This window comes from Octopus bimaculoides, chromosome 2 (genome assembly GCF_001194135.2).
Source record: "Octopus bimaculoides isolate UCB-OBI-ISO-001 chromosome 2, ASM119413v2, whole genome shotgun sequence".
NCBI classification, from domain to species: Eukaryota; Metazoa; Mollusca; class Cephalopoda; order Octopoda; family Octopodidae; genus Octopus; species Octopus bimaculoides.
The window spans coordinates 23,489,028-23,497,806 of NC_068982.1; positions in this window are offsets into that span (position 1 = coordinate 23,489,028).

Below are 8,779 nucleotides of genomic sequence, written 5' to 3' on the forward strand. Positions count from 1 at the left end.
ATATATATATATATATATATATATATATACATGCATATACATATACATACATACACACACACCACACACGAGCGCACACACAAACACACACACACACACACACACACACACATACACCCACATATATATATAGAATATAGATCAACCGACATCTTGGGTAACGGTATTTGTCAAATCTTATAGCAAATCTACTATTTTAGGCATGCACGTATAGTTTGGATAGAGAATCGTTTGCTTTACAGTCACTTATGTTATAAAGAACTGAAAATCCATGTACTTCATAATACCGGATATTTTTCATTTACTTTAGATCAATCATTATCAACATGTTTCCGAAATGTTCCTGCTAGTATGGGAACAACCAATTTTATTCCTAGCGGATGGCAAAGGAATCTGGTTCTATATTTATATATAACACTATATAATTAATAAACTTATCACACAGCTGTTTGATATGTACTACAATTTATGTTATAAGGAAATATGGAGTATATGAAATCTAACAGGGTTTTAACGACTTATACTACAAATTATCTATAAATTCAACATACATTGGATCCCACAGAGAAAAACAACAAACTAATATTGATATTGACTATTACGTCATACTAAATATCTTTTTACTAAATATTCTAAATGTCAGTATATATAATGAATTCAAACGCTGCTTGCTAGCTTTTATTTATTGCAAATTTTAATATAATTATAGATTAATTACATGAGTTGTACAATACTTCTTGAAATGTGAGCAGGATGTACTGATGAAGCAACAATGGAAATTGCGATCAATTTTTGATATTAAATATTTCTGAATATTTTAACTTCGATAATGAAAAATGGAATAAATCCAATCTACATCTATTATCTTTTTCTTTTAGTCTGTTTCTCTCTTTATCTCTTCATTATATAAGTAGATGCGTAGAATATGTGTCTGCACGTTGTCGGCTGATGAGAACATTGTATGCACCTACACCTCTGAATTCACTAGTGACCTATGAGCTCAGCCCTAAATGAACGGTATACATCTGTAGATATTGTGTACCAAGCGTATCGACTTTCATTACACTGGCGGTGCGTTTTCGAACATTACGTTGTTCGTTCTATTTTGAAAAATGCTTTGCTTTTCAAAAATACCCACATATTGTTTCCTCTATTGCTGGCGAGGACAAACATTGCTTTCCCACTTGAATTCTCGTATTTCACATACCTTGAACGAGGACATTACACAATCCTTAAACCATAATCATGATTTCCGCAGGTTATTAAAGTCGAACAATCTTCAGAATCAGGAGATCAATACCATATTAAAATACAATAGTAACTGTAATGAGCGATTGTATTTAAATATCAGGTATATTATCTATTGCTCATTTATATAGTTTTTAATTAACATCGAGAAATAGTACGTATCGAAATATGTTTGTACATTCATTTGAAGTATTTCTCCTTACTAAATATCACCCCCACCAAAATTCTCTTTTACTTTTCTCAGGAAGAAATAATGTGAAACCGCGGATTTGTAATAAATGCATCAGAAATTAAAAGTGGAATATATACGGGAAGTGCCGAAATTGAGGGGGAAAATGAAGCGGAAAGTTACTGAATAACACGATTACTTAAAATAGAGCAGCGTATCAGCCAGCGAATTTTATTAATTTTTGAGTCACCTGAATAGGCGCAAGAGTGGCTGTGTGGTAAGTAGCTTGCTTACCAACCACATGGTTCTGGGTTCAGTCCCACTGCGCGGCACCTTGGGAGAGTATCTTCGACTATAGCCTCGGGCTGACCAAAGCCTTGTGAGTGGATTTGGTAGAAGGAAACTGAAAAAATCCCGTCGTATATATATGTATATGTATATATATGTGCGTGTGTGTGTATTTTTGTGCGTCTGTGTTTGTCCCCCCAGCATCGTTTGACAACCGAAGCTTGTGTGTTTACGTCCCCGTAACTTAGCGGTTCCGCAAAAGTGACCGATAGAATAAGTACTAGGCTTACAAAGGATAAGTCCTGGGTTGATTTGCTCCACTAAAGGCGGTGCACCAGCATGGCCGCAGTCAAATGACTGAAACAAGTAAAAGAGTAAAAGAGTAAAGACTATACCGCACTCTGGTTGCATCAGTATTGTACTCATTGTACTAGTGAAAGCTTGTGAGGAGTTCCCAATGAAAAAAAAGGAGTATCAAAAATGGACGCGGAACAAACCGTTTATATTAGATACCTGAACTTTAACCTAATCCAAGAAAAGGTAAGATTGTTCGATGTACGAACCAGTACAGATTCTTCCTTCCGTCATGAACAAATGACCTTTTTCCGGAAAAATATTTTCAAATCCCTAGTGGAGGACGATTTTAGCAGCCTTTTACAAAAGTGCTGCTTATACGCAATGTCTTCTGTGGGCCTCACTCGATTCATAAAAATGTGTTTATTATTCGAGCGGCCTCACCTTCAACAGAAAACTATGGATACCTCACCGACTTTCACAAGGATTCAACGCTATCCAGAAAATCAGATTATCATTTAACAAGCTATGGGCAAAACGAAATCTACAGGTAAGAAGCATACTTCTAAATCATCAAACCGTGAAATAAGTTTAGTGAATATAACATTATATCAACACTTTTAGAAAGACACTTTATTCTCTTTTATTTAAAAGAAATATTTGTTGGATTTTGCATATTCATGTTTTTCTTCTCCAATCTTCTTTCTGTTAAAGCTTCTGTATTAAACGGCTTACTGAGTTTAGTGCCAGAAAATCCTAAAAGAAGCACTGGAAATAGATATACGCTTTTATCGTTTCCTTGAAATTTCCAAGAAGCTAAGTATATTTTAAGCAGTTAAAAACATTATTCGTCCAATACTGAACTCTTATCTCAAATTTCTTACTATTTGGCTTCGTTGTCACAATTTCCATTTAACAATCTTATGAATTCATTTAGCTTGAGTTTCCTTTTTACCTACGTATACACATACGCGTATATACATACATACATACATACATATATATATGCACGTCTGTATATAGGTACACACACGGACACATAGACACACAGACACACATGTATGTATGTATATATACATACATATAGATATATATGTATATGTATATATATGGTATTTTAAAAGTTTTGCTTTAATTGTCATGTTTATGTTTGTGCGATTCAACATTTTCTAAAATTTGCTTCCAAAGCGAATCATTTCTTTCTCTTTACTTACGCGTGAAAAACATTCAGTGTACAACGAAGGACATCATGCTTAATGAAATATATATTTTGTTTGTAATAATACTTGAATATGATGCATCTATTTATTTCGCATTTTCTCTCCATTCTGTTACATGTTCTTCAAATTTTCGTTCACTTTATACTATTACAATGCAAGTCAAAGCATACATATAACCGAACCTATATATCGGCACATCGTATCCTATCATAATACAAAATTGCATTTCTTATGACAAACATACCTGTAGTACATATGGGCATCATATTACATCTATATGTCACCTGGTGAGGAGTTTCACACGATACTAATTTATGCTTAGACCTTCACATGATATGTTTTTATTCAATAAACCAAAATATACTCATGGATTTTTAAAACTTTAATTCCACTTATTAACTGATGCTTATTTTCCGGCTCACTAGACGATTTTGTTTGAGAAATAAAATAATAATGATCTATCGATTATAATCGAGGATTCATTGAATAATGTAATTCAAAGAAATGACACATATCGGTTTGATGCTATATATATATATATATATATATATATATATATATATATACTTTTATTCTTTTTTTTGTTTCAGTTATTTGACTGTGACCCTTGCTGGAGCATCGCCTTAAGACAAGCAAATCACCCCCAGGACTTATTCTTTGTAAGCCTAGTACTTATTCTATCGGTTACTTTTCGCCGAAGCGCTACCTTACGGAGACGTAAACACACCAACATCGGTTGTAAGATATATATACTCACACAGACACACAATTATGTCGGGGTTCCTTCAGTTTCCGTCTACCAAATCCACTCACAAGGATTTGGTCGGCCCGAGGCTATATTGGAAGTTACTTGCCCAAGGTGCCACGCAGTGAGACTGAAACCGCTACTTACCGCACAACCACTTCTGCGCCTATATATATATATATATCATACATACACGTACATATGTGTATATGTGCGGTTTATTTGCTATAGGCTTAAAAAACGAAGCCCTGTTGACATACGGCTTAAAGAAAGTAAGACGTGTTATCTACAATACAAAAATACAACATTAAGAATATCCTATACTTAATTGCAAAGAAATGAAATCTTCTTAAATTTAACTTTTACTTTTCTATGTGTACTCAGACCTTACTTATCATCATGTATCGTCTCTGTTTTTACCGCAATTAATTACTTATGGGTAAAAGTGAAGGTATAACTGAAATGTAATCTGCAGCATAAAAAATTCCGTGGGTGGTAATGTATTCTGTTTTATATTTACTTAGACAATTAAAATCTCACATTTATTTCAGTATATTATTGCTGCATATTTTATTACAGCTGGTACAGAAAATCCCTAGTAGGCACAAAAAATTGAATTATCTAGCTCCTATGGTGTGAGAAAAAGTATTGAAGAATTAGTTCTTGTTAAAAACTATCCAATCCTGTGTTACTAAAAATAAGAACCAACTCAACGCACAGCCATTAAGAATTGATTTAAATATAGTGAGAAAATAGACGATGTGAGAATGAACATTAAAGCGAAGACGAAAACATTTATATCAACATAATGATATAAAATGTATCACCAAGTGAAAGATAAAATTCACTTTGTCTCTGGGAGCTTGGAGATAACCAATACACAGCACCTTTGTTGCATAAAAATGACTAATCAATATGCAAATACCTTCTCAAGAATGAGAATCCGGGAACATTGCGGAATAAATGTAAAACCGTTTCAGAAAATTAGTCTTAGCTAAACAGTGAGAAAGTAATTAAGATGTAAGCTTAGCTAAGGGAATATGTTATTTGGTTAGATTTAAGTAAATGATGGTACACCCAGACATTTGATGAATATATAGAATATAAAGTAGACTTGTATACTCCAGTGAAAAGTGAGATGTGGTGTTCGTAACAGCTATTAAAAGTGATTGCTTTCATCCTTGTAGTTGGAAAGAATATAATAGGAATGAGTGATGAGGAAATCTTGAAACTTGATAAAGTTTTAAATAAGACCGTATGGTGTATTATCATATATCAAAGGGAGCCAAATAACAGAGAATGGTAAACCTATAATATATCTAATTTGGGACTATGCTTGTGAATGTATTGAGCTTAAATGTGTCTATTCATGGTTTTGAAAATGAACCAGGCCACAGGTTTATATTTTCATAAGTCAACAGTACAGGAACCAATATATATTTTTATATAATGGCAATTAATTGATTTATTTCAAATCTAAAGTCAACGACTAAGTGTGTTTGTTTATAGTTTCAGCTTAGAGTTGCGGCCATGCTGATGCACCACCGTGAAAATATATTGTGCCCAACGTGGGGCAGTTGATGAATTGGATTATGTTTTGTTGGCGGTCGTAGGTTTTACCAAGGGCACTTATTGGCGCATGTAAAATTCGATAACGTTAACATTGTCTCAAAACCAACCTGCGGCTTTAGTTAAAAATGATCTCTTCGCTTTACGGCTTACATGTTGTACTGTGATAGTAAGGTGATCCGAATCAGCTCACATGTTAGATTTACGGTCTAAACATTTTAGATGCACGTAGCTATGGTTTCTTTCCGGAATTACTCAATATCCTAGCGAAAAATGGGTTCCACATGGATGAATTTCTCCTGAAACATTTAACAAAATGATGAAACATTTCACAATGATCCTAAGACCGATTAGGGGACATGGGATGTATTGAATTATATTTATGTTGCAACGAAGCTTATATTTATGGACATCATAGAGTTGTTTCACTTGTAACGTATTTCCGGTGACAAGGCACATATTTAATATGGTTTAAGACACATCCTGTATTTATGCTGCAGTGAAACGTGTTTACAAACATCATAAGCATACATTGCATGTAACGCATATCCGGTGATAAGCTGCAATCACAGACATAAAAGACATTAAGAGACAGCCTATATTCTTGCTGCAACCAACCATATATTCAGTGAGATAATAAGCATTACGTTGTTTGTAACGCGGTTCTGGTCAGCTTGACAGCTGGTTAATTCTCTTCATTATTAATCGTCATGATTTCCAACTAAACTTTTAGAAATCAAAAGGTGCAATCATTTCTGGTCAGTTGGACATATTGGTCAGTGCTTCCCTGATATATATTAATCAGCCTAGAACTTAATCCAAAGTTTAGAAATCAAAATGTTTCAATGTAACCGAATTCCTATTCTATTAAGGCAGTGTTAAGCCAATTTGACATCTATTGATATCTGTATATTTCCACGTCCACAGAACAAAATTCAATTTAGTTGGAATTCCAACATGTAAGATATGCTAGAATTACAAAGGATAATATAATAATATCCTTCATACTAAGCGTGCAGAACAATACCATAAATATTCTGTCGATCCGTTGGTATTCAAAAATTACTTGCACTTTTTGTTTCACCTTCACTTCGCCTTTTCCGTATTACTTCATTTATGTTATATACCATTTTAAAAATATTTTTTTACTATTATTTTGTTTTCAACTTGCAGATAATTAAAAAAAAATTATTAATTCTGTACGATAATCACCGAATCTTGGAGCAATACTATCATTTAATATAAATAATTATCTATTTTATCCATTTAATGCTTCACGTTCGTTTTTTTCTTTTTTAATAATTTGTAATATTCTTCCTTTATCACCTTCATTATTAAACTCACACAGCATTTTTCACAAGTTCACCTTTCAGGCTCCTGTTTAAAGTTTAGTTTCCAATCTAGTGCTTTCTTTCGATCATCGGGTATTATACTGTTTTCACATACAAGCATACCTCACCATACATCGTTAATTGGTACCAGGAGACACGACTTAAGTCGAATTAACTTGTCTCTAGGCTAGGTTAGACCGAATTTACTTATCTGTAAACTAAACCGATAATAAACATTTCCAGTTCTGTACTTTATTTATGAATGCATTTCCAATAATGCATGGTGAATAAAAATCTATTCCAAGAAATGATGTTATAATTTTTTAATACAGTACAGTGAAAAAAAAAGTAATCTAAATCTACGAATACAATTTAGTGGTGTTTACCATACATCGTGTACATTTTAATTATGAATGCGGTTTGCAATAAGACATGGTAACATAAATGCCTTTTTTAAGCTTTAAAAGAATCAGTAAATATTATTATTTTGCAATAGTTAAAAACAAATTGATAGTTTTAAATTTACCAATATCTACACACAATTTGGTGGTTTACATTGCAGATGTAGATGGCAGTGGATCGTCAACTTCCATAGCCTGTCTTTTGTCAAAAGAATTCTGTGAAATCCTTTTTATCCAAATCCATTTCCAGTTCTTTGCTCGTAGTCACAAACGTTTTGTTGAGGGCAACATTAAAATCAGTTCATCTTCCAGCGTTATAGCATGACGCTAAGCCGCTTTCACTAGGGATTGTTTTCGGAGGCATGGGAGCAAAAAAGAAAGTCAAAAATAGAAGAGAATGAGAATGTAGCCGATAAAGAGACGTAAACAAATCTGAATTTAAAATTATCGCGGCAATTACGAGTGACAACGACGCCATACGGTAGATATTGGAACTACAGTGCAATATGAGCTCCGAAAGACCGATACATAAGAAAACAGCTGTTTTCATGGTTTCGTTTACTAAGCTACACTACTTTATGGTGTGTATCTTAACATTTAGTGTAAGTAATTTTAATATGATATTATATGCTTTTATTCTTATTTATTGTACAGTAACATTATTGCATGTGTTTTTAAAGATTTTCTAGTGATTTTACGATTCCAATATTTGTGGCGGACAAACGTAAACTCGAATAAACCGTATTTCACCATACATTATTTTTGAAAAGCGACGTATAATTGTGAACGACTTAAATCGAAACGGGTTAAGCCGAGGTTTGCCAGTCATGTATATACATTATATAAAGCGGTGCTCCAGCATTGTGTACTGTATGATAAATTGTTGCGCTAAAATAAAACAATGCTGAACAGCTTAGATGCGTATCCACCTCTTTACTTCAAAGTTTCTGGTATGTATTCAATTCGTCTCACTTATAACATTCTCCAGCTACTCGTATACAGTGTTATTACATCTCTATAAATTTTCAAACATAATTATGACATCAAGGTAATGGTACTTTGGGAAGCCGGTGGAATCGTTAGAGACCCAAAATATGCGTTAACTTGTTTGTTCCGCATCTTTACGTATTGACTTCAAATTTTGCTGAGATCAATATGCATTTATACAATCCTCACGCGCATGTTTCGTGTAGCGAACCTACGAAAATAAGTTGTATTGAGCTGATTCACACGGTTCTCAAATACTAATATAAGTAATCTACCAAATTTAGCGAATACACCTTTCGTGCGTGCATTCAATCTTATATGTACACACACACACACATATATATTATATGTATGTGTGTGTGTGTGTGTGTGTGTGTGTGTATAGGTATATATAAAAACATATGTTTATATATACATACACATACACGTTTATAAGTATGAACATATGCACACATATATGTATATATATATATATATATATATATATATATGTTTGTGCATTTATATATATATATATGTTTGTGCAT